The sequence below is a fragment of the Equus asinus genome, chromosome 2 (assembly GCF_041296235.1).
Source record: "Equus asinus isolate D_3611 breed Donkey chromosome 2, EquAss-T2T_v2, whole genome shotgun sequence".
NCBI classification, from domain to species: domain Eukaryota; kingdom Metazoa; phylum Chordata; class Mammalia; order Perissodactyla; family Equidae; genus Equus; species Equus asinus.
Genome location: NC_091791.1, coordinates 160182161 through 160209757, shown reverse-complemented (window position 1 = coordinate 160209757; position 27597 = coordinate 160182161).

The window sequence follows — 27597 nt, the reverse complement described above, 5'->3', positions numbered from 1 at the left end:
CTGCCAGTAGATAGGAAGGAAGGAGTTGGGGCTGAATTCTGCCTCTCTTCTTGGGTCCTGGCCACAAGCCCTGGCAGCCCACAGCAAGGAACACTGTTTTCTGATTGATCTGAGGGTGGCCTATGTCTAATTGCCATGTCTGGTGGAAGCACATGTTTATAATCTTTCTGCCTGAAAAGGGTGCTTTTTCTAATTCACAGAGTTGAATTACTGCTAGGTGCTAGGGGTAAAATTGTGCCCATCTTTTCTTCATGGCTTCTTTCACTTAAAACAAATCCAAAGCATTTAATGAAAATAGGCTGAATTTATGTTTTTTACTAAAATTTAAATTATGATCCTCTTATATAGGAATAAAGGCCTCTTTTATCAGAAAAAATGAATTCCCTTTTATATTTATCACGTATAATATGTCGGGACTAAAATAGAATCAGCAATCCCACCAAGCCAAGAAGTGCAGAACTTTCCTTCTTAGAAGGATTGAAAGTGCTAAAGGGCCATGAAGAGTTAAGCCAATACTTTCTGTGCTTGGTTTGATCAGATGCTTATTAAAGTGCTCTCTACTTCAGCAGGGGCAGTCACCCTGTAGAATCTTCTTGTGAACCACAGGCACAATCCTGCCATCTGATGTGAAGGCTGAAGGCCCCACTGCAGCTGCTGGTTGAGCTCATCACTGAGCCAGTGGGTTCCGTAGGGAAGTAATTAGACAGATCAGAATCAGAAGCTGCCCCAGAGAGCACATGAATTAAACACCAGAGACTCTAAGTACAGGAAGCCACTTCCACTTCTCATCAACTTCACTTGTTTCATTTTTAATTTGAGTTGAAAGGTTCTAAGACATCGTCAGCATTCCTATAGGGCCTTTCAGGTTTCAGATACTCTTTTTTCTCAGAAGTGACTGGCTGTCTACTGGGAAAAAAAAAAAAAAAGGTTATATGTATATAACCTTTGGGTTGTAATGCTTCCTATGACCCATTCAATTAAATATCCCACTTCCAGCATTTGCCTTCACTTTCAAAACTCAATATAGGGAAAACTAACACTCATCCTGGATTTTATATTTTCAAAGTGTTTCATATACGTTTTTTCAATTGATTTTCAAAGGATCCCATGACCTGGGTAGGTCTGATATTTTCTCACTATTTCAAAAATGAAGTAACATCTTAGTTACTAACCAGCTTGCCCAAGATTATACAGCTAGATGATGACAGAGTGGAATCCTCTCTCCTGTGTGCTCATCCAGCTCTTTCCCCTCCCCAGATCCAAAAGGCAAAATTGTGAGTGCAAAGAGTTCTGGGCTTGGGGATTTGTGACCTTGAAAATCACAACATCTCTGTTGTTCCAAATATAAAAACCACAAATGGGGGTAGGGATGCTAGTTTGCTACAACCCAGGGAGATAGTTTGAGTTTCAGTCCTGACTCAGTGGTGTGTCCTTGGTCTTGGAACCTGATATCAACGAGCCTCCATTCCCTCTCTGTAATACCTTCCCTGCTAGCTTGTTAAGGAACATGAAATAGTGTATGTAAAGGGCCTAGAATATTTCCCAGTATATAATAAATGCTCAGTAAAGCCCCATTAAGATGAATATTACTCCAACATCCTCTAGTCTTTCTTTAGGAGCTCAACATTTTTCCATAAGCTTATATTCTTCTATTAAGAAAAATTATGAAGACTTTGAATTGGGCAAAAAGAGTCTAGCTCATCCATCTGGGTTATTTCCGCCTTTGGTTGTCTTTGACAAGGCTTATTTTACAGCTCTATAAAGAGAGAAATTGTAGAAAACCAATAGTAATGCAAATGATTCTTGTTCATACGACTCCTGCACATGGCAATGCAAATGGATTTTGTCCAGTAGAGAATATAAATCTCTGTCAGTCAAATCCTCATTTGAACCAGTTGTAACATCTTACTAGTTTCCTCATTAATTAGTGAGTTAAATAGAATCTTTGACACATCTTCATTTTATATTTGTATGAGAATCGTGATTATGTCTTCTTTAAAAAATTACCCTTCAACACTTCCTGATGCTTACCTCCTACTTTCTAAACTGCCACGGCTGCTTTCAGCTATGCAGATTTCTACTCATTCAGTGATTCTGTCTCAGCCTCCATATATTCCACTGGCACCATTCTAGTAGCTGCTACTCGTTCTGTGGGGCTTAATAAAGTAGAGCCAATGCAGACAAAAATCACTCACAACCAACTACTGAGATATAATGAACGAAGACTAAGATTTGAAAATTGAATGGAATTTGGTTTGAATCCCTGAAAAGCTTAATTGCTTTGCCTTAACATATGAAATAAAATATGTAAAGATCACGCACTTGCGGAGAGTATGTAAACAGATTCTGCAGGTTAAGCAAGAAGAGGTGCTCATTACTCAATCTTCTACAACTTGCTCAAGAGATTTTAGGCAACATTTTTCCTTCTCAGGGGCACTGCCTCAGGCAAAAGAACATATTTACTAGACAAACAGAATGATTGTAAGACAGGAAATCTCATGGGCATGGGTAGCCTGTTGAACAGAAAAAAAAAAATTGTGTCCTGACTTTCCTCCTTGTTTTCTAGGTTATATTACTAGGTCTGTTTTATCAAGAAAGAAAGGGACACTGAAGTAACTGCATAGAAATGGCAAAGAGGACATTCCTATGATTGAACTTTAAAGAATAAGATGTAAACCTCAAGCCTCAAAAAATATAGCGCTTTGCACATAGGATTAATCATAGTTTAATAGTTACTATGTCTTCGGTAAAGAGTGCTGAGAGAATTTCATTCTTATGGATCATCAGCAAGATATGGAAAATAGAAATCTTTGGAGCCAGATGATAACTTTGTAAAGTAGCAGCTTGTTCCAAATATAGTTTTCTCAGTTCTATTATCTGTACATCAAGTCATTCATTCATTCACTCAACTTTCGACTAACATTTATAGAATATATATTCTGTGCCAGGTACCTTGCTGCCACCAGGAATAAAGATATAAAAATCACTTTTCCTGCTCTTAAGGAACACACAGTCCATCAGGATGGGCAAACAAGTAAACATAAAATTATCACATGGTATAATAGATATGAAGTTACTTATAAAGACAAAGTACCATGAAAGTACATAGAACATGCACCTAACCTGGACAAGGAGGTATGAATCAGGGAAGGCTTCACAGAGGAGGTGATGGATGAGGACTGCATATTGAAAGGCACTGAGTAGAATTGGAGTCACAAATGGAGTTTAGACTAAAAGACTTGTGGAGATAAAAAAAGATATACTACAGAGATAGACTGGATCAGAAGCTTTGTTAAACTAGATGTGAAGTTGAGGAAGAGGCTGGTGCTCAGGATGACTCTGTGGATTCTGCCTTGAGCAGCTGCATGAATTGGTACTGTCAGCTAAGACTGGAAATGCTGGGATGGATTGGTGGGAGATACCAAGATGGAGAAGGCTGAGGGAGGACAGGTTTGCAAGGAGGTGGGGAAGGGGAGTGGAAATCAAGGGTTTAGTTTTGGATGTGCTGAGGTTGAGATGCCAATGAGACAGCCAGGTGGATGGAGTAGACAGTTTGGATCTGTACGTATCAACTTAGGGTAGGGCTTAGCTTGAAAGGAAAAATTGGATGTCATCAGCATCAGAGGAACTGGATGAGATCACCTAGAGTGAAAAGAGGGAAGAATAAAGCACCCAGGATGGACCAAGTCCTGAGGAACTTCAATGTCACATTCTGAAATCAACAAAGTAAACTGAGGAGTGGCCAGTGAGGCAAGTGGAAATCCAGGGAAGTAAACTGTCAAGGAAGCTAAGACAAAGAATCTTTCAAGGAAGAAGGTGCTAAGAGCTTAGGTAAGATGGGAAGTGGAGAATTAATCACTGGTTTTGGCAACATGAAGTTTGTGGGTGTATTAGTCAGGGTTCTCCAGAGAAACAGAAACGACAGGGTACATATATCTATATAAAATATATCTCTATCTATCTATCTGTCATCTATCTATCAAGAGAGATTTATTTTAAGGAATTGGCTCTTGCAATTATGGAGGCTTGGAAAGTCCAAAATCTGAAGGGAAGTCAGGCAGGCTGGAGACCCAGGAGAGAGTTGCAGTTAGAGTCTAAATGTGGTCTGCTTGCAGAATTCCCTCTTCTTCCCGGGGGGTTAGTCTTTTTCTATTAAGGCCTTCGGCTGATTGGATAAAGCCCACTCACATTATGGAAGATAATCTGCTAGTCTACTGATTTAAGCATTAATCTCATCTAAAAAATATCTTTACAGAAATATCTAGAATATGTTGGACCAATATCTGTATATTGTGGCTCAGAAAATTTGATACATAAAATTAACCATCACATTTGCTAAACTCAACAAGAGAACTTTCTGTTGATGATAAAGCAAAAGCCTGCTTATAATGTGTTGAAGGGCTAAGGGGAAGTAAGAAAGTATGTCATTGAGACCTGTGGTTCTCAAACTTGGCTGAATTTGAGAACACCTGGGAAATTTTAAAAACCCCAGCAAGCCATATCAATCAAATCAGAATCTCTATAGATAGGCCCCAGGCATCAGAGTTCTTTAAAATTCCTCAGGTGATTCCAATGTGCCAAGTTTGAAAACCACTACTATAGATCAGTGCCTCCCAAACTTTAAAATGCATATAAATTTCCCAGTAGGTCTGGGTTTGGATCCAAGATCTTGCATTTCTGACAACTGGAACTCCAAGTGATGCCAACACTCCTGGTCCACAGTCCACACTACGAGTAATGAGGATATAGATAACTCTTTTCGGTAAGTTTGACTATAGAAGGTACAGTGAAATAGGGCATATAGCTAGTGGGGGATATGGAGTCAAGCAAGGATTATTGTTATTATTTTAAAGGGCAGTGTAAAAGCATGTTTGTACAATGATAGGAGTGGTCCAGGAAAAGAGAGAGAGGTTAACAATGGAAAAGAGAAAAGGACAATTAAAAAAGCAAAATTCTTGATGAGGCAAGGAGAGTGGGATCCTGAGTATAGGTGGAGTGAGTAAAGTTTTATGGACAGGGAACCAGCTTGGTGAGAAAGAGGAGGAAATGTGCACACAGGCCCAGAGGAAGAGGCGTAGGAGAGTATCTTCTACTAGGAAACTGCAAGTGGTTCTGGATAAGAGCATAGAAGCTTTTGGAGGATTCATACATAAATGTCAACCTCAATCTCACACCTTATATAAAAGTTACCCAAAATGGATCATAGACTTACATGTAAAATTCAAAATAATAAAAGTTTTAGATTAAAATAGAAGAGAAAATCTTCAGGATCTCAGGCTAGCAAGGAGCTATTAGACCTGACACCAAAATCACAATCCGTAAGAGGAAAAATTGATAAGTTGGACCTCATCAAAATGAAAAATTTTTGCTCTGTAGTAGGCCATTTGAAGAGGATGAAAAGATAAGCCACAGACAGGGAGAAAACATTTGTAACCCATCTATCCAATAAAAGAATAGTATTCAGAATATATGAAGAACTCTCAAGAGCCAGCCCTGATGGCCTAGTTGTTAAAGTTCGGAGCTTTCAACACTTCAGCAGCCCGGGTTCATTTCCCCGTCACAGAACCACACCCCTCCTCATCTGTCAGTGGCCATGCTGCAGCAGCAGTCCACATACAAGAACTAGAAGCACTTACAACTAGGATATACAGGCATGCACTGGGGCTTTGGGGAGGGAAAAAAGAACTCTCAAAATTCAACGGTAAAAAACCCCCAAAATCCAATTAGAAAATAGGCCAAAGACATGAACAGATATTTCATTGAAGTTGATATACAGATGGCAAATAAATTCTTGAAAAGATATTCAACACTGTTAGCTATCAAAGAAATGCAAATTAAAACCACAATTAGATATCACTGCACACCTGTTGGAATGGCTAAACATTTTTAAAAGATGGTGATAACACCAAATACTAGTAAGGATGCAGAGGAAATGTATTACTCATACATGCTGATGGGAATGTAAAATGGTACAGTAACTCTGGAAAACAGTTGAAATTTTCCTATAAAACTAAGCATGTAATTGCCATGTGACCCAGCGGTTGTACTCTTGGGTATTTACTCCAGAAAAATGGAAACTTATGTTCACATAAAAACTTATCCATGAATGTTCATAGCAGTTTTATTTCTAATAATCAAAAACTAGAATCAGCCCAGAAGTCCTTCAGCAGATGAATGGTTAAACAAATTGTGGTACACATGTACCATGAAATATTACAAAACAATAAAAAGGAACAAACTATTGATATACAAAATGACTGGACAAATCTTCAGATAATAATACTGAATGAAAAAAGGCAAATCCCTTTTACTGTATGATTCCATTTATAGAACATTTTTGAAATGACAAAATTTTAGAAATAGAGAACAAATTTCTGATTGCCAGTGATTAGGGATGTGGGTGGTGTTGCTAGATGAGGTGGATGTGTTATAAAAAAGCCACCTGAGGGGTCATCGTGGTGTTGGAATTATTTAATATCTTGATGGGTGATGGATACAGGAATCTACACAAATGATCTAATTGTATAGAATTTAATGCACACACACACATACAGAAATGAGCAGAAGTAAAGCTTGGAAAATCTGAATAGGATGGGCAGATTGTATCAAAAAGTTTCTATCCTGTTTGTGATATTAGATTATGGTTTTGCAAAATGCTATCATTGGGGAAAAACAGGTAAAGCGCACAAGAGGTCTCTCTGTATTATTTCTTACAATTGCATGTGAGTCTAGAATTATCTTACTAAAAATTTCAATTAAAGAAAGAGGCAAGCCACAGACTGAGGGGAAACATTTACAAATCATACATCTGATAAAGGACTTATATCTACAATATACAAAGAGCTCTCAAAACTCAAGGGTGTACTGCCTATGTTTTCTTCTGGAACTTTCATGGTTTCACCTCTTACTTACAAATCTTTAATCCATTTTGAGATAATTTTTGTGTATGGTGTAGCATAATGGTCGACTTTCATGCTTTTGTACGTGGTTGTCCAGTTTTCCCAATGCCATTAGTTGAAGAGATTTTGGTTTTTTTTTCATTTGTTTGTTTATTTTTGGATGTACATCATAATATATTTCGAATTCTGTGTATGAAGAGACTTTCCTTTCTCCATCATATGTTCTTGGTTCCCTTGTTGAAAATTAGCTGTCCATAGATGTGTGGGTTTATTTCTGGGCTCTCGATTCTATTCCATTGATCTGTCTGTCTGCTTTTGCACCAGTACCATGCTGTTTTGCTTACTATAGCTTTGTAGTATATTTTGAAATCAGGGAGTGTGAAACTTCCAGCTTTGTTTTTTTTCTCAGGATTCCTTTGGTTATTCGGCGTCTTTTATTCTTTCATATAAATTTTAGGACTCTTTGTTCTATTTCTGTGAAAAGTGTTGTTAGAACTTTGATAGGGATTGCACTGAATCTTTAGATTGCTTTAGGAAGTATGGACATTTTAACTATGTTAATTCTTCCATTCCAAGAGCATGGAATATCTTTCCATTTCTTTGTGTCTTCTTCGATTTCTTTCAACAATGTTTTATAGTTTGCAGTGTACAGATCTTTCACCTCTTTGGTTAAGTTTATTCCGAGGTATTTCATTCTTTTTGTAGCAATTATAAATGGGATTGTATTCTTAATTTCTCTTTCTGCTACTTCCTTGTTAGTGTATGGAAATGCAAATGATCTTAAATACCCTATGCTTTCACTCATAAGTAGAAGATAAAAACAACAACAATCACATAGAGAGAGAGACTGGATTGGTGGTTACCAGAGGGGAAGTGGGGAGGGAGGAGGGCAAGGGGGGTGATTAAGTATATGTGTGTGGTGATGGATTGTAATTAGTCATGGGGTGGTGAACATGATGTTAGCTATACAAAAATCAAAATATGATGTACACCTGAAATTTATGTAATGTTATAAACCAATGTTACCACAATAAAAAATAAATAAAAGAAAGATGAGAAAAAAACCCCCTCAATATTAAGAAAACAAACAACCCAATACAAATGGGCAAAATTTTTAAACAGATAGTTTACCCAGACATACATCGATAGCAAGTAGCAGTATGAAAAGATGGTCAACATCACTAGTCATTAGGAAAATTCAAATTATAATCCAATGAGATATTACTACACACCTAATAGAATAACCCAAATTAAAAAGACTGACCTGGGGGCCAGCCCTGTGACCTAGTGGTTAGGTTCAGCATGCTCCACTTTGGTGGCCCAGGTTTGGTTCCAGGCACAGGCTTACGCCACTTGTCAGCAGCCATGCTCTGGTGGCAACCCACATACAAAATAGAGGAAGATTGGCACAGATGTTAGCTCAGGACGAATCTTCCTCAAGCGAAAAAAGAGGAAGATAGGCAACAGATGTTAGCTCAGGGAGAATCTTCCTTGGCTAAAAAAAAGAGAAAGACTGACCATGCTAGTGTTGGTGAGAATGTGGAGAACTACAACTCTCCTACATTGCTGGTGAGAATGTAAAATGGTACACTCACTTTGGAAAACAGTTTAGCAATTTTTTTTAAAGTTAAGTGTACTTTTACCACATGATTCAGCTATTCCATTCCTAGGTATTTACGCAAGAGAAATGAAAGCTGATTTTTATACAAATACTTGAACATGAACATTCAGAACAGCTTTATTTGTAACAGTCGAAAAGGGGAAATGATCTGCTATGATCTCAACATTTGCGTCCCCCCAAAATTCATATGTTGAAATCCTAACCCCCAAAGATAACGGTATTAGGAAGTGGGGCCTTTGGGAGGTGGACCTAAGGGTCATGAGGGTGGAGCCTTCATGAATGGAATTAGTGTTCTTATAAAACAGACCCCACAGAGATCCCTCACCCCTTTCACCATGTGAGGACACAGCAAGAAGACGCAGCTGTCAATCAGGAAGAGGGTCCTCACCAGAATGTGACCACGCTGGCAGCTGATCATGGACTTCCCAGCCTTCAGAACTGGGAGAAATAAACTTCTGTTGTTTATAAATTGCCCAGTCTGTGATATTTTGTTATAGCATCCCAAACTAACTAAGATACAACCAAATGTTCACTGGGTGAATGGATAAACAAATTGTGGTATATTCACAAAATGGAACACTAGGAAATAGAAAGGAATGAACTATTGACACATGTAAATCTCAAAATAATTATGCCAAGTGAAAGAAGTTAGTCAGAAAAGAGTATATACTGTGTGATTCAATTTATATAAAAATCTAAGAAATGCGAACTAATCTGTAGTGCCAGAAAGCAGAGCAGTGGTTGCCGGGGAGGGGAGAGGGTAATGGTTTGAGAGAAACAGAAGGAAGAAATTACAAAGGGACACGAGGAGACCTTTGGGGTGATAGAAGTGCTCGTTATCTTGATTTTACAGTTACATACATACATTAAAACTTACTACATTGTACAATTTAAATATGTGCAGTTTATTATATGCCAATTTATCTCACTGTTTTTTTAAGAAGAAATTAAAAAAAGATGTTCTACAAAAATGTAGTTGAATGCTTTGAAGTAACCCAATAAGATATATTTTATTTAAAAGATGCCGTTTTTATTTAAAAAATGTCTTTGATTTAGGTGAAGGGGAAACAAATATTAACAATTGGGCAGTGTGTAAGTGGTGATGCTGGGAGGTGGGTGGAATTTATAAAAATCCAGAAGGAAGATATACTTAGAGTGCTTTGCAAGCGTTTTAAAGTTGTTTTTCCACTTGAAAATCAAGGATTGTAAATTAAAGAAAATGGATTATGGATGTGGTTTATTTAAGAAAGACAATAAAGAACTACAATTAGCAGACTCATCTAAGTAAAAGGGTTTGGCCCCATATCGAATGATTGGTAAATGAATATGTATATTTAAGTGACCTAAAATAAAATGTTTAAGGTAGACATCATTTTGATTCCCCAGTTTAACAAAACTTTTCAGTCTTGCTAGCAGTTTTTTTTAATTGAGATCATAACAGTTTATAACACTGTGAAATTTCAGTTGTACATTATTGTTTGTCAGTCACCATATAAAAGTGCCCCTTTTCCCCTTATGCCCACTTCCCCTCTGGTAACCACTAATCTGTTCTCTTTGTCCATGTGTTTGTTTCTCTTCCACATATGAGTGAAACCATACAGTGTTTGTCTTTCTCTGGCTTATTTCGCTTAACTTAATACCCTCAAGATCCATCCATGTTGTTGCAAATGGCACGATTTTGTCTTCTTATGGCTGAGTGGTATTCCATTGTATATATATACCACATCTTTATCCATTCATCCATTGATGGGCACTTGGGTTGCTTCCACATCTTGGCTACTGCGAATAACGCTGTAATGAACATAAGGGGGCATAAGTCTCTTTGAATTGTTGATTTCAATCAAGTTCTTTGGATAAATACCCAGTAGTGGGATAGCCAGGTCATATGGTATTTCTATTTTTAATTTTTTGAGAAATCTCCATACTGTTTTCCACAGTGGCTGCACCAGTTTGCATTCCCACCTTGTTAGCAGTTTTGATGGTATCAGATAAGAGGATTTCTATGGTAATGAGGTAAAGATTTTTTGTAATTATAAGCCCCACATTTCCACCTAAGCCATTATGTATCTTGCCTTAGTGAAAGGAAGAAGGAAGTTCCATCAGATTCTTCATGCTCTCTTCTATCCCTTGAATGCAGCTCCTGGTTTCTAGAGCTTTCAAGCTTTTGGCACTCCTAACCTTCAGGATTTTAAGTTGAGGCTGTAGAAAGACAGCCTCAAAGACCCAGAACTCTGCAAAGACATGAAAACTGTTTTCCACTGCTATAAATAAAAACCTGAAACCTGTCAGACTTGGTTAATATCACCCACATTAAGAGCTACCGACAGAAAGGAAAGAGGCAAAAACAAAACATCTGTTGCTTTATTTAGAAACCAAGCACATTCCAGAAAAACAAATCTCCAGTTTTCAGGCACGTGGAGATTTAAAATGCCTTACCTTGTAAGATTCAACTTAGGGAGTACCGTGTTCAGTCCTGGTTAGTGTCTTCAATACTTGGTACCAACTAGAGCAGAAGGAAATACAGTGAGAACTTCTTTCTCTGCCTCTGTTGACACCAACCACCCAGAGCACAAAAAATCTGCATCTCAGACTCAGGTCTATCCTTCAAAGATTCATTGGAGGGAAAGCAGTGCCCATCTGATGCCTACTGATTATTATCATCAGCCCATCTCTCAACTCAGCATTTCCTGGAAACCCAGTAACATCCAGAAGGGTGTGGTCTGCACACCCCTGATGGTTAAGGCCAGCACCAAGGCAGCTTCCCAGAGAGGGTCATTGGGAAGATGTCCCAAACTACTCCACCCAATGATCTGTGTGCTTTGGATTCTGTACCATCCTGAAAAGGCTCCAGTAGTATGAGGATTCCCCAGCTGAGGCATTGCTTCATCAGTTAGGAGTTAGAATGCAAGTGTGTATCTGGTCACAATCAGTCATGGTCCAGTGCAGCCCATCAATTCACTTAGAAGTGCTATCTAAAACCAAAACCTAAGGTGTGTGTGAATCAGGACAGGGAAGAGAGATGGAAGTATAGCACACTGAGGCCGGGGGTGGGGTAGCTGGAGGGCTATAGAGCATTATGTCCCCTCTGGGCAACCAGGAAGCAGTATGAGAACATGGACAACAGAGATGGAAAGAAGACTTCCTATCTTGGCAATTTTACCTAAGGCTAACCCTGCTAAAGACTTAGTTGCTTAGAATTGCTACCAAATCTACCAGCCTGGCTGCTCTTGAACTGCTTGTCAGAGAGGAACGGATATTTTATTCATTCATTCAATCAACATTTATTGATGGTCTACTTTGTGCCAGGCATTGTTCCAGGCACCAGGGATATAGCAATGACAAAAACAGAAAAAAAAAAATCTGTCTTCGTAGAGTTGACAGTCCTAGTGGGAGGGAGACAGACAATAAATGGAATGAGTAAGAGAATTTCATAGGATATGATAAGTGAAAAGTGCTGTAGAGAGAAATTAAGTGAGGAGAAGCTTAGAGAATAGTATCAGTTACTATTTTAAATAGGGCCAGAGAAGCTAGACTTCAGGTTTAATTGCCTTTTAATTATCTAATTTCCTCATTCTACCTCTTTTTTCAGAGTGCTAAGGACCTGGGAAGTCCTGGCCACACAGTGGAGACTGGACCTACAGCTAGTAGCAGAATATAAATGAGTAGACTTTAAATAATTTCAATCATGAACCTCATCAATAAAAATTTTGAGCACTTGCCCTCAAAGTATACTTACATTTTCTTTATAAATCAAATACATGTTTTCCTGTATTAATATACTGCACTCATTTTAAATCAAACAAATTAAAGGGATGAGATACAGATGAAAGAAAATATTTTTAGTACCGAATTAGCCATGATCACTTTATATCACCATTAGCAAATACCTAAAGGCACGTTACATACTTGGCACAAGATTCATTGTTAAAAATAATGAATATGAGTGACAAATAGAAATGGCAAGCAATAGGATATATTGGAGCATATCAGGAAGCCATTTGGTGTAAACCTAATTCGACCTGACCTTGTTCTTCCAAAAGGGCCTGACCTTGACCGTTGAGCATGCATTGTATATCTGCTTTAGATATTCCCTTTGGCAAGAACAAAGGCCCTTGAGATAAAGGTGCAACTTCCCTCTCCCTCCCAACGTTGGCGTCTCCTTAAGGATTAAGTATCTTTCCTTAGGCTAGAAGCTGATTGCTGCGCTCACCTGTGACCACCCAGCTTGAGACAATAGACTTGCCTCCTGCCACGCCCGCCAAGATAGCAGACCCACTACCTGCTGTGTCCATCAATTGCTGTGCCGACAGGGCAATCTTGTGACTATTGTGGGAGGGACATTTCAATCATATGTGAAACATACTGTTTGGGGGTATATAACCACTCTGTATACCTCACTTCTTTGGTGCCCTTTCTTCCTTTGGGAAGAAAGGCCCCAGGCCATGGTCCTCAGATTTTAGCTCAGAATAAACTCACCCAAATTTTCATTTATAGATTGGTTATGGATTATTTTCATCAACATGGGTCACAAATTCATAAAAATTTAGGATTTCGGGGGTCAATGGCTTTCAGCTCTTATTAGGTCTCCATAGTTTTTTACCTTTAAGTGAGGCTGTTGAAAAGATTCTAGTAGGAGTAGAACTATTGCTTTGCATTGTTCATTTGTGCTTATACACTGGCAATTTCTTCACAGGAACTTCCCCCAAACTGTTCTTCCCTTCTCTAGTTCTCTCTTGAGGGAGGATGTTCTGGAGCTTCTTGCACAATAACCTCTCTCTCTTTCACTCTCCCCTTTTTCTTCAGGTCTTCTCTCCTTCTCACCAGCTCTTTCTTCATGAATCATGTTTGCTCCTCTGCTATGTCCTAGCCCCTTTCTCCAGTTTTTACCAGAGGCTCCCATCTCTAAATAATCTCCATCTTAGGGAAAGATAGCCTGTGCTGTCTCCTATACCTAGTCCTAGCAGGAGACTGGGAGAAGGGCATGGGAAAGCTGGAAACATACATATATTAATAAATCTGTTCTTTCCCCCACCTCTGTGAATATGAGATTGCAATGTGAATGAGGAAGAAATATCTCTATCCACAATCCACAAGGAAATCTGAAAGAGAAAATGATTTCAAGTTCTTAAAGTTTGGGAGCCCTTCCTACTTAGATCGAGAAGATGGTTTTAGAACAAAACTTTAACCATAACCTTGGGCAAAAGCGAAAGAACTAGAAATAATGAAGAGATTCAGGAAACCAAAGATTTAGAATCAGAATGTCAAACAACAGGATTAAAGGTTACTTATTCATTGTAGTTTGGCCATTTGTACTTTACATTAAGGAGGGCGTGAAGCAGTGAATTGATATGTAAAACGTGCTTTGTATGCAAAAAAGGTTAGAGATTGTCAGACGTTAAGTGAAAAATAAAGGTCTGGAAGTTAATCCTGTCTGGGGACAGCAGCACATTTCTTCTAGAACAGGAAGAAAATAAAAGGTATCCAAGAGGCGGAAGATGTGAACATGTGAAATATGGAAACGTCTCAAGAAAGAGAGTAGAGCCAAAGGATTTGCAGACCAAAATAGACATTCCCGGCTGGGAAAGAATTCACTGGAATACACTGATGGAAAAACAAAAGGCAAGAGAAAAAGAAAACAAGTACAAAGTCATGAGTGAAGGTTATGAGAAAAGAAAGTCAAAGAAGGGCAAGAAAAGAAGGACAGGGAAGAACGAAATGAAATGTCTGTAAAAACATAAGAGAAGGAAAGAAGAAAGGGTGGTAGCGGGCTTAACTGAGAGAAAAGGGGCAAGGTTGGAATGCTCGTAAAAGAGAAACTTCTGGTGTTGAAGGAGTTTTGATAGAGTGTTTTCAGAGTATCAAGAGTCAGGGGAAAATGTTTCCTGGGCTTGAATTTCTTCCTAAGTGGTTCATTGTCCAAAACCTAGTCACATGCTCACTCTCAAGTGAATCATCTGCGCTACCAAGTTTGGTAAGGTAATCAAGATTCACAGAGGCGTTGCTTCACCTGAAGCATATAGCCCCTTAAGAACTAAAGAAAATTGGGATTCTGTGGAAAAAGAAGAAAGTGGGGTGACTTGAGTAGGGAATCTCTAAATAGAACCTGCAATAGAAGCACCTATGGATTTGGTGAAATTTGGGCGAGTCCTTGAAGAATAGGTCAGATATGATGTGAAAAATGGAGAAGAGAGCTTTCCATTTGGAGAGAGTACGCTGAGTAAAGGCACAGAGACAGCAAAGTGCTGAGTGTGTTTCTGTCTGATGCTATCAGAGGGAGGTAATGTTAGACCACACTCTGGGATATGTTGTGTTCAGGTCATACAGGGCCCTGAATGCCAGGCAATAGAATCAGGATATTATTTGATAGAGTAAATTCAAACCTACTACATTTGATTGTATTCTTGAAAGTTTTGGTTTTGGCTTCTTTCTTCCTGATGTTGGAGTTTGAGGTAGGCAGAAATGTATCCCTCTCAGTCCCCTTGAGTTCAGAAACAATTGAGATATAGATGTAGGAGTCAGGCAAGTGGAAATAAAGATATCACCTATGTTTCTGCTACAAGGTCGATTGGACCTGGCAGACATGGTTTATGAGTGCAGCAACGATGGATTCCCCAGTATACGTCCCCAAGACAGATTGAGTGCCCCAGTCGCTCATGGCAGTGCCAGGTCTCGAGGTCTCCCCTGTGGGTGCCATGGAGGAGCAGAGTAGGATGTGTACTCTCCATGGGGTGGCAGATTCCTAGAGAGGAGGGAGAAAGGGGCTGAGACAGGCACCCTTAGCTTCTTCCAAGCTCACCAATCACACAAGCTACTTTTCCTTCCTTGGAGAGGAGAGGGAGAAATTGGCAGAATAAGAAGCTGTAGCCCGCTCCACTTGTAACATAAAACCAGGAGAAAGAAATGCCCTGGTTTCCATAATGCCTACTTTTTAATAAGACCCAATAAAGTCTTTCCTTATGACCACAGCAGATCCACTGCTTTCCCAATAACCTTGGCCAATGACCTGTTTATTGTGGGTCATTCTGAGACAATCTGTTGCTGTGACTCTTCTCCCCACATCTGTCTGTTGGGCAGACGTTGTGTCTCTTCCTCCAGAACTTGATATTGCTTTTAGCCTGCAACATAAATTCTGTTTTATAAGCCTAAATGTTATTTGATATGGCTTTGAAATGATACCTTCCCGATTAAATGATTTGACATGTAAAAGCACTTAGCCGAGCAGCTGCATGCCGATGGACGTTTGTTCCCTCTCCAGCCTCATTCCCCATGCCTGCTTTTCCTTTTTAGGTCCTCTGCCCTCACATGCGCCTGTGTAACTTCTTTTTTTTAATAGTGAATGAAAAAAATTCAAGTTTTATTTGCAACTTCTTTTGAAATGCTCCTCATTTTTTTTTATTGAAGTATAACTGACATACAATGTTATATTAGTTTCAGGTATACAACATAGTGATTTGAGATTTTTATACTTTACGAAATGATCACCACATTGTCTAGTTACCATCTGTCACCACACAACGTTATTACAATATTATTGACTGCAAATCCTTTCCAACATCATTCTGTAGGTTGAGCTGTTCTGTTTTTGAAGACTTTGCTGTTTGACATAGTTCTCCTTTCTCTTCAGTCTTTCAACACTTGTTGATGAAATCTGAACTGGGTACACTTTTACTGTCATCTCTCGCCTTAAAACTTGAAACTTGAAACTACTGGACCATAGAGCTGTTTCAGAGGCTGCTGCTGTGTGAGGTGCCTTCTGACAGTTTTCCCCCTGATGCTTTATTACTTGCTATCAGTGCATCATAAAATGAGTATCCCATGAGCTCTACCACATCTTTGATGCTAGTGAAAAGCAGAATTAATCTACAGGAAAATTAACACCAGAAATGTTCTCTTAGTCAGATTTTCTTGCTTTCTATTAATTAAATTATTTCACATTTACTTTTTTTTTACATTTCCTTTATTTTCAATCTCCCCCCTTTTTTTTTTTTACATTTTCTTTTCCTCCAAAGTGCACGCCAAGAACTCATTCAATATGTTTCCTAGTAATAGAGGCTACTATTTGCATGAGGGCTTACAGTTTACCAAGAGCTTTTATAATTCAGAATTGAGCCTCCATGGGATAGAATTTTTGAATTCTGCTCACTTTGATTCTTAGAATCAATCTGAGGCAGAAATAGGTCTCACCTAGTCAAGATTCCTCTAAATAACAAACCCTTAAGTGTTTTGATCACTCAGTTATGAAAATAACAATAGGATTTTTGAGAATTGGCTGAATGTACACTCTTAGCATATCCCCTGTTGAAGGCCCCATGTGACAGTCGATCACACAACCCACTGGGGAACTGATGATAAGCTTTGATCATCCCTGTGTTTCTGGGCCCACAGAGCTCCTGGCCTGGGCTGCTGTAGCAGGATGCTTCTTTCATCGAGATGGCCCTTATTTCGAAGTTGTCAGTCATCGTGTGTGCTGACTCACAATCAGCTTTCAGGACAGCCCTCACAAAAGTTTGGCTTCCCTCCAGTGTGCTCAGCTGAGCACCAGCTGCCTGCTTGCTCAAGACAGCTCATCTCCCTCAACTCCAGTGTTCTGCATCTGTGTTCACCTTGCCCGGTTCGATCTGTATGTGGCAATGGACCCGAGAAATATTTGAAATGCTTTTTAGCAGGAAGTGTCACTTTCTTTCTTAGTGATTTCTTCAACCACTTTTTGCAGTCTTTTATCAGTCCTGATGTCTGTGCTGCTGTCTACATCTGACACCTGGAACTGTGCCGGCCACCTTGGGGCCTCAGAGGACAACTTAACATATTGAAGACGGCAAGGTAGAAAAACAGAAAAAAACAGGCATCCTTGATGATGATGTTGGGGCCTTGAATGAACCAAGAGTGGAATTGTTCTACTTCTGGATTTCGTTATGTGCTTTAATAAATTTCTCAGCTGATGACATCTTAACTGACCATTTTCCCCGAACACTAATATTGGAAATAATCTCTGCCCACTTTGGATTTCTATAACATTTTGGCTATATTTCTATTGTGGCAAGTTTCAACCTTATACTACCATGATTTGCATTAACATAATTTCCCTCTTATCAGTCTGTACTCCTGATTAGTTAACAGCATTATTCTTCACAAAATGCACTCCAGCTACCACTAATCCTGTGAGATGCTCCATAAATACAGAATTCCATGATCATTTAAGTTAGGGGGGGGACACAGTATGCTAGATCCGTCCCTTCCTTGTAGATTTGCCATATACATTAGCACATGGAAATGATATGATATAATTTTTGAGGGTGAGATTCTACTCCTTCCTACATGTGTGGAGGTCTTTGGTTAGTTATTTAGTGTTTATGAACCCCAGTTTCCCCACATGTAAAATAGGTACAAAGTACATACTCCATGGTGTTGTTATAGGGACCTGAAATAATGTATATTGAATATTTAGTCTTGTACCTGGCCATGTCCCATGATGCCTTTGACTCATATCACCTGCACTAGGAGCTTCTTGCTTCAGACCCATATAACTACATTATTAGTTTGTACTTGTATACTTGCTCACAGTTTATTTCAAGTTTCAGAACAGGTTTTTCAGGGACTTTGCTTCTTTTCAAATTCCTCAAAAAGCACATAAATGGAATTTATGTAAGTGCTTAATAACGATAGTTATTATCAGCAGCAGCAGTAGCAGCATATTAAAGGCCCTGAGAAATCTTGCAGTAGAGAAGTCTGGTTTAGTTTTTAAGCCACTATTTCTCAAACTTAGCAGGGGAGGTAGCCACTTTTGACACAATATCTTCTCACATCCAGTAGAGCTGGTGTTCCTAGGGACATACTTTGAGAAATGCAGCTCTACCCACATCACCCAGGCAAGAAACCCGGCAGCCATCCTAGGCAAATCTCTTTTCCTCATCATCCCATCCTCCGTATTCAGTCCATCATCAGGTCCTTCTAGTTCTTCTGATCTTACCTCCTAAATACTTCTCAGACTCAGCCACTCCTTTCTATCTGCCTTGGAGCACCCATATCTTTGCAGGAACCTAATGGATCTGCCTGCCTTTAGTCCCGCTCTCTTTGAAACCACCTCCTCCATGCACCAGAGGGATCTATCTATGCAAATTGATAACTTCCTTAGTCAATGTCCTTCAATGGCTCCCAAACTCCTACAGAACACAGCTCAGTTTCACCAGGGCTCTCCAGCCCCTCCCTCACTTGGCTGCAGCCTCCCTCTCTAGCCTTATGTTTCTCGAGCCCTGTCTTCCACTTTACACCCTTCCTACAGCACGCTGCCTGTGCTTCCCCAATCACGCCATGCTGTTAATGTTTTGTGCACTTCCCTCTGCCTAGAACTCTCTTTCTAACTTGTTTCATCTGACTCTTCCTTATCCTTCACAACACAGCTCAAATGTCAGCTCCTTTTAGTCTAAGATCCCTCCTCTGGGCTTCCATAACAACTTGTGCATATGTTTATATTATCGCTTATCCTGTTCCATTGAAAGTTTTTGTTCATGTAAAATATTACACAGTAGACTGTGAACTCCTCAAATGCAGAAGCTGTGTCCTTATTTCCCTTGGCCCACCACATTCCCCTTTCTGCCCTTGGTGCGGGCACTTATTAAATCTACGGTGAATTGAACAATTCTGAGCACTAGAGCTTTACTGTCATCATCCTCCAACTGAACAGATCAAAAGGTTCAGGCCCAAGCAAATGTCTAGTTGTGCCTTCCGGGGTAGCCCAGTCCTGATCCTCATTTTTTTCCATGGCCACAACCAGCTGGGATGGTAACTCCCGACTCAAAAGACTTCAGCCTTGCCTCTCCTTGCACCAGATGCCAACACGGCCACCTGCAGCAGTGCAGAGCTGCAGCTGGGCTGTGCTGAATGGGAAAAGCATGTCAGGCCGGCTTCCTGCTGCCCTGCAGCTTCGGGGTGGCTTGAGATGAGTAGGCTGAACAAGCCAACCTGGCAGCAGCTGTTGTTGCCTTTAGGGATGAGGAGAAGGCAGAGAGAGAGAGGGAAAAGAGGGCCTTGAGAGTCCAAAACCAACCCTACCTGGGGGTTCCATGAGTGCCTGGGAGCAGGTCCCTTCAATAAACATCAGCCTTTGCCACTATTTCACATCATCAAAAGTCTTGTGTTATATTATAACAGTAATGATTTTTTTAATCCAATAATTGAAATGCATGCAGTTGGATTGCTACTCAGAAGAAGCAAAGGAGTCGCCTGTATCCTAAATCAGGATCCATGGCAGACCAACTCCGACAAGGCTTCTAGGCACAGGAGATAAAAGGCAGCATCAGCTTTATCAAGTCTCATTCGATTAGTTTCTCCAGTCAATTTTGTGCACTCTGGCCACAGGATAAATCATCTTTCTATCTTGCTGCTCTGCCCTTTTCCTGTTGATTTAAAAATAGTGACCTTATTTCCCTGTCAAATGGTCACCGGATTTATCTAATGATGCTCATGAGGAAAATCCATGAGAGCTCCTGTCACCCTCAGATGCCAAATCTCTTCTTTGGCTAAAAGAAAACTGGCCTAACTCTGTAGAAGAAGGTCATTTTACTTCACCCTTTTATCCCCAAATGGAATTCCTGACAGTCTTTCAATCACAGGAAAGGATGTTTCAGAATGGTGTTTTCCTGGCCTTCTTAGACTTACTTAGAAATATGGTTCATATATCTAACCATTTAGAGCCAAGCAATTTTTCTGAGCTATAAAGGACCTTAGAGATAATCAAGTTGGACCATTTCATTTCACAGATAAGGAAACTGAGGGCAACATTGGGGAAGTCCTCACCTTGCCAGAGCATCTGGCAGGTTAGAGATGTGATTGAGAGGATGTAGTAGAGATGTGCATGTCTTCAAGGATGTCCATTGGTACCTACTTCAACCCACACTGATCTCATCCTCTTCTGACCACGGGGGTACTCACACTGCACACCTATACCCTGATTCTCCTTGATTCTTGATATATGTCATCTCCCCTAAATTAGTCTGAAAACTATTGTTGGACAGGCACTATGACTTATTTTTAATGGTGGTTCCATAATACCTAACATGATGTTAGGTATATAGCAAACACCAGTGGTGTGCCGGTAAATCAGCTCCTCGAAGGAAAAACAAAAACAGTCCTGATTTGTAGCATTTGCTGATTTTTGTGTGTGAATACTTTCATTGTGGCTACCAACATGATGTCACTAAATATAAAATTGGGAAGAGATGCCCAGAACTGGCTCTTTTCAGTCTATACAAGCCTGTTCCAGCACACCAATGGCAGGCCCTAATAAATAGGTGTTTGATCCATTGTCATACACATTGTGTGAAGTGTATTTGTCATCATCCTTGGGGTTGAAAGAGGTATAGTTTGTCAATGTTTAGCATACATTTGAAACAATTAGTCACCATATTCCTCATTCATTCATTTAAAAATTGTTGAGCATTTACTAATGCTTTGGGTACTATTCTAGGCACTAGCCTCTTGGGACCTGCAGTTAAATGGGGAAAACAGACATTAAGCAAACAAACAAAAGAATACAGAGATAATTATTTAATTATAAGTTGTAGTATGTGTTATGAAGAAAATACAGGGTGCAGAGAGAGTGTAACCAAGGGAACTTAATTTAGATTGATGAGGTGGGAGTGAGTGATTCAGGAGAGGTTTCCCTGAAGAATTAACATTTCAATTGCCATTGGAAGGATGGATGAGCAGGAGTTAGCAGGAGATGAGCAGGTGAAGTGTGTGTGTGGGGCAACCCTAGAAGAAGAGATTGTGTGTACGAAGAACCTGAGGCAGGGAAGAGCTTGACCATCTAAGAAATTGAAAGAAGGCTGTGTGTCAAGAGTCTAGAGAGTGAAGGGGGTGAATGGAAGGAGGTGAGGTTGGAGAAGTGGATGGGGGCCAGGTCACAGAGGGCCTCGTAGACCATGTTCAGGAGCTCAAATTCTATTTTAAGTTCAGTGGGAAATGATTTATTATTTTCAAACAAGGAAGTGGCATAATTTGATGTATGTTTCAGAAATACTACTATGATTGCTACATGGGGAATAGTTTGGTGGGTGGGGTGGGGGTAGATGGGCAAAAATGGAAATGGGAAGAACAATAAGAAATTATTGCAGAGAAGACGTTAAGTATGATGGTGGCTTGGCCAAAGGTAGAGCAATGGGAGACAAAGTAAAGCGAACAGACTTGAGATACATACTGCAGATGGAATCAAGAGGGCTTGTTTAGGGAACAATTGTGTGAATGGAGTTGCCATTTACCTGGGTGGGGAATACTAAAGGAGTATCTTTTTCTTGATGGGAGGGAGGAGATCTCCCAATGGGCAAAGATCAATTAAAGATGGATAAGCCAGTAAAGAAGAGAGGAGGGACTCCCAAGATAGGAGGAAAAGCCAGAAGAGTCAGTGTGTTATCAGGGATGCCAAGATCAGCATCTTTCAAGGAGAAGGGAGAAAGAACTGTATCTGAAGCTGCTAAAATGTTGAGGAAGGTGAGAATTGAAAAGTCCCCATTAGATTTAGCAATTTAGGAGTCATTGGTGACTTTTATAACAAAGTATTTTTGGTGGAGAGGTAGGTGCTGAAGGCAGACTAGCAAAAGTGAATAAATGGAGATGGGACCTTTTTAGAGAAACTTATCTATGAAGGAGAGGGAAGAGGGAGTGCAGTTACTGGAGAAGGATGTGAAACAAAGGGAGGCATACTTTTTAAGATCAGATATACTGCCGCATATCTGAATGCTTGGGAAAGGATCCGGTAGAGAGGGAGTGATAGAAGATGCAAAAGAGAGAAGGCAATCAACAGTGCACATGCCTGAAAGCTCAGATGGGCCAGAATCCCATCACAAAGGGGAGGATTAGCATTTGAGTTTTCTACCAACCGATATGACATAGAGACAACTTTCCAAAGGTGTGGCTAACATATTTTGCTACCTAAAGAGAAATGGGCCTTGTGGTTCCATGTTATTTTCTTCTCAAATTCAGAGATTTAGAGCACAATGAGAATAAAGCTATTTGGCAGCCAGAATGGATCTATTTTATTAAGTGTTACATACCTATCTTTTCCCTGTTATCGAACACAGACTATAATCTAGAGTTTGCATACTGAGTTTGGAGGAGTGTAGACCCCCATCGTAATGGGGTGATGGAGGTTCTCATGATTCCTCATGCCAACATGCAGCACGTTCCTTGGAAAGGGAGACTGAGGGCAGTGCTGGTCGGCTGATGGGTTTAGCAGAGAAAAGATGAAGGAAGTCGCTTCTTAGGGCTTCTGTTTCATCTATGAAATGTAAGGCAAAGTCATTAATTTAGAGGGAGCCAACCAAATGAAAGAATCGGTGATTCCAGGATAAAGGAAAGGGTCTGACACGGACATTCTAGAGAGTGAAAGATGGAGTTTACTTTTTTTGGAGTAAGGAAAACCAACCTAGTTTTTTTGCAGTAAAATCTTCACAATTTCTCTGATCCATCCTTACGTCTACAGGAATTAAATTTCTATTCTTGAGCTGGTTGTCTGAAAGAGACTTTCTTCTTCAGTTGGATGGGATCCCTGGAAGTGTCCACACTTTCTCCAAAGTGGCCCCTTGGTCTCAGTGGTGTGTATTCATGGATGTCCTAAGTGGTCCTCACTATTTGCTCTTCCTTCCCTCTCCTCACTTGTTAGATTGAATTCCCTTTGGACCCCTGCTACATCTCTTTTGGGTCACACTCTAGCTCACACTGCTTCTCAAAAGGTCATCTGAGGACTGGTATTCACCTGTGAACGGTTTATTACCTATTGTGACAGTAGAAAGAACTCACACCAGAACATGAGTCAACCATTGCTAAGCATGCTGTTCAGCTCACACTGTTTTCAGAGATTTTCCCAATGAAGGAAGCAGCTCATTGACTTAGTTGTGATGCAAGCTCCTTTTCTGTTGGAGACCACCACAACCAGTTCCCTGAGCAGTGGCTTTGAGTAGCACTGCTCTCAGACAGGGGTTTTTAAACCATAGATCATGATCCATCAATTTGTGAAATTAATTGAATGCAACTGCTCTTTTTTTAAAAAAATGAAATACATTAGAGCAGAAAATATCAGTGTACGTTACACGTGGTAATTGTACATGTAGTAATGTGAATGTTTCAGGAAACTGACTTCAATCACACATATATGGAGGTGAGTTTGGAGTTACTATGGAAAATGTATTTCTCTTTGTAGGTCAGGGTCCAAAACATTTAAGAAACACTGCTCTAGTACTTTCTATCACAACACAGATCCTCTTGAGCCACAATTCTCTCCTCCCTCACTAGCTGTTGTTTCTCTGTAGCCACTCATGGAGCTTCTTCTCCAAACACACATGTTCCGTGCTGGATCCCAATACGAAGCACAGCGGTAACATTTCACAGTTCTCTTGTCTCTCACTAGAGAACAGTTTCTCATTTTCCCACAGAGTTGGGAAATTATTTTGATCTGTGTTTCTGTAGCAAAAATGTGCCAAAAAATAAGGTTGCATAAGAGGTCAGAACTGACATTCAAAGTCTCAAATTATAGTTTGAGAAGAGTTTACAATATAAGTCCAAAGATAGCTATATCTGATTCAGAACAGTAAGGATTACTTTACCAGTTAGTGTCCAAACAGGGTAGAATCATAGTTTTGAGGGATATAGGGAAGCTGCTAGATGAAGTATCAGATTAACAATGAATAATTTTTTTAGCATAAGTATGTCCTGTGCAATATTTGGGATAATATAAAATTATTAATTGTTTATCTGAAATTTAAATTTAACTGAGTATCCTGAATTTTTATTTGCTAAGTCTGGAAACCCTAATGAGGTGGGAAATTTATACATTTTGGGAGGGGATCCTCTTTAAGTGAGAGGATACCAAAATACCTTTCTTTGAAAAATTTGTGAAAATATATGACATTGTAAACACATGTTAGGGACCCTCCCAAGACCTTGGAAGAGGCTGTGAAAGTGAGGGGCTCTGACACTTCAGCTTCATGAGCTTAATGATAAATTTCCCTCTGTGTCATGTCTCAATGTAAGGAGGAAACCTGTATGCCAGCCCCAAGGTATGGCAAATAGGGAAGGATTTCTCCCCTCTTTCGGGAGGGGGAATTTTAGAGGCTGTAGGAGGATCAGATAGTGGAGGAAAAACGGGTGCTCCCTACTCCTGTGAGTGGATGAAGGAACGGAAGAAAGAAGGAGAAAGGGAAGAAGGGAGAAAAAGGAAGGAGTAAGAGGAAAGGGAAGGGAAGAGGAAGGAACGAAGACCCAGAAACTCATAGACACAGAGTCCTGGCAGCAACCCCCTATTTGTTTCCATGCACGTGGCGTGGAACAGTGGTTTTCAAAAATGGTTGGCTTAGTGCTGGGGATAAGGAAGACTTTTCAAGCCATACATAGTATTGAAAGCTTGTAGAGAGTAACTTTCACACTCCCAACTGCCCTAAAACCCTTTCCTAAAATACTCTGTCTGGGAACTTTTCCGTTGTCACAGGTTCTCCTTTCCTACCTCCCCTTTCACCACAGACCCTCTCTCACCTTAAAAAGAAAGGCACATGCTAACCACTCCCAATCTTTCCAAGGTCCGTTGCTCTGCTAGTAAAAACAAAGGGTCAAATTAAGAACGCATCATTCCAGAGGGAGAGTCCTCCAAAAGAAAGCTGAGAAAGGCAGGATGAGAAATACTGAAGCGAGCAACGGCTGTCTATCATCCTTGACACACTCTGCTCTTTCTCAATCTCTCTCCTTCTTTCTCACTATTAGGATTCAGAAGGGACTAAGTTGTCAAGGGGGAATGCATATTAAGTAACTTATTTGAAGTTTTTAAACTACCATTTTTTTTCCAGCACAAAGCATTCCTGATTTCTTTATTAGTCTGACAATGAAGACTGCCTTTGTCAAACAGATTATATGGTAGATATCCTCAACCAATTGAATGTACTAAATCTGTAGCCTCAAGCTTTTTTTTAACCGAGTTCATAACAGTTTACATCAATGTGAAATTTCAATTGTACATTATTTCTTGACTGTCACCACAAAAGTACTCCCCTTGACCACCTGTGCCCACCCCCTACCCCCTTCCCCTGGTAATCGCTGAACTGTTTTCTTTGTCCATGTGTTTGTTCATATTCCACATATGAGTGAAATCATCTGGTGTTTGTCTTTCTCAGTCTGGCTTATTTTCACTTTAGCATAATTCCCTCCAGGGCCATCCATGTTGTTGCAAATGGGATGATTTTGTCTTTTTTTAAGGCTGAGTAGTATTCCATTGTATATATATACCACATCTTCTTTATCCAGTCATCAGTTGAGGGCACTTGTATTGTTTCCATGTCTTTGTATCCCCAAGTTTTGTTGAAAAGATCTTGAATACACATGTACAACATACAGTATGTCAGAACCTACATCCTTTGCAACTATACAAATTTATGATAACACTTGTGAATTTAAAAGATGTTAGGGATATATAGTTTTTCATAATCCTTTAAGTAGGTACAAGAGGAAAACATTTTGAATACACTGCCGTAGGCCTTGTTGCCCTTTAGTGATACTTCCTTTAGTTCAAGGTTGTCCCAACTGCTCATTGCAGCCATCTGATAAAGGGGGCTGGAGAGAATCCTCTTGAGTGAGGCTGAACCTAGTTGCTTGTCTCAAGGCTGTGTTGAGCTTATAAACTTGCAAAGGCCTATCCTGACCTCTAATGACAGGGAGCATCTCAACTGTTATGTATAAAGCATCTCCATCTGTTTTTGATTCTGATATTTAGAAGTAATCCACGGAAGTAAAAGGATGCCAGCAATAGCCTTTCTGTCTCTAGGCATGATGCTATTTTGCTGTAGATGCCAGGAATTGCGGTGGTTCTATGCTTATGCTTGGGCCCTTTTTATTTCTTCTGATTGTGTAACACAGAGATCTAAAATAAAGATGTTCGATAACAGTAAAGGATTGTTTTGTTGAAAGGCTGCTAGCTTCTTGCCTGGTTGGCCTTACACCTAATGCATCTCTTTTCTGACCCAAAGGCTGGGATTCCAGCAGGAAATCAATCTACACTCACATCAGGCAGAGCACATTTCCTTTTGCAAACTGCTGGACCTCTGCAGCATGCCACCTACACAATGGAACCTGAAAAAACCCTGGGAGGTATATTACAAGAGATTGAAATCTGCCTACTTTCTGAGATTCAAATACCAAGAAGTTTATGAAGCCAATGAAACAGGGGACTCTGTGCCCCAGTGTGCCCAGATAATCACCAGGATTTCAGGAGGTATCTCTGAGCACTTACTGCCCTTGCTCCATCCAAACTTTGTAAACTTGTGAGGACACTAAAAGCACACTTTTTATCAATACCTTTCATAAATCCGTTAGCAAATGGTCAAGCTTTATGTAAGAATGCCCCAACATGGATTACTGGCTAATATAACCAAATGCAACTTTTGAAATTTCTCATCATTCAATACGTGTCTCCAGTAGGATTCAGTCCTAATGCATTATTGAGGGAGGTGAGAAATCCTGATAGAGAGGAAAAAACAGGAGCTTTGGAGTCTCAGACTCTGGTTAAAACCTTGTTGATTATATCTCTTTGGGTTCTAGTTTCCTAATTTGTAAAAAGAAAATGATAATCTATCTGTGTGGTTGTTCTGGGGATTAGAGAAGATATAGGAAAGTATTTGGCTTAGTGCCTGTCACACAACGGAGGATCAATAAACAACCGCCGTTGCCTTTATGTTAATAATAATAGTAATAACCATAGGTGAGGTGTCAAGATTTGTTTAACCATATTGAGAATCTAAAAGAGAAGCATTATTGAGACAAGCAATAACAAGATATAAGATTATGGAGAAAATCACACTAACTGGGTTCCCTTCCGTCTCCATTTCAACATACATCCATTTACTGGGAAGAGAAATTATCACTTACGCATAAGGCCCAGCGACCAGCTTCCCCAAGGAGGACGCATCTCCAAATCACTTCTGGTGTGGGAGGAGAGTCAAATTTTAACTTGCACTCCCAGGGGCCCAAAAATCTTCTTTCCTCTCACCTCTGAGTAACCCGATAAAGGTATAGAACAGCAGGAGAATGCTAATCTCTTCTCCA